Source organism: Arachis ipaensis, chromosome B01 (genome assembly GCF_000816755.2).
Source record: "Arachis ipaensis cultivar K30076 chromosome B01, Araip1.1, whole genome shotgun sequence".
NCBI classification, from domain to species: domain Eukaryota; kingdom Viridiplantae; phylum Streptophyta; class Magnoliopsida; order Fabales; family Fabaceae; genus Arachis; species Arachis ipaensis.
In genome coordinates, this window is record NC_029785.2 from 4,338,870 (window position 1) to 4,339,572 (window position 703).

The following is a 703-nucleotide window of genomic DNA, read 5'->3' on the forward strand; positions in this document are numbered from 1 at the left end:
ATATTAAAAATAGAAATATGAACTTAATATTTTCTTCAAAGTTGCAAAAAATAACTTTTTTTTATTCTCTTTCATATTTCATAGGTTGATTTTTTTTATTTTTTCTATGCAAAAAGTAATGTGTTTTTTCTGTTGCGGATAGTTGTTTTTGCTTTAGTAAGTTGCGAAAAATAGACCAACTTATATTCTTATACATTATTTTAGACTTCTAATTTAATAAATTATACTACCTAAAGAGTTATTTAATAATTAATTTATGCTAATAAATTTTTTTTCATTTTTTTTCTTTTGTTTAGCAGCTTTGTTTGCATAAGAAACAAAACACACCCAATACCTCATCATGTGTTATTGTTGGGTTGGGATATGATGATATCCATCTTTAAGTGCTCAAGTTCTTTTCATATCTGTGACACAAAATCTAAAAAGATATCCATAATTAGGTGCCACCCTTTGGTGTCCTTTGTATTCTGCAACTCTTTTGAGTTATGAGGCCTCCCTCATATGACTCTGACTAATCATTAATGCATTGTTTGTGGTCCTCCCTTTGTCCCTTCCCTTCTCACTCAGCTAAACTTGACCCCTTTCCTTTGTCCCATCGCATCGATATATGTTTTCCTTTCTCATCTCTTCTTCCCTAACATGTTATCTCTGCAACAAAGACCACAGACAATTTAATTTCAGAGTTTTCTTCCTAAATAAATTA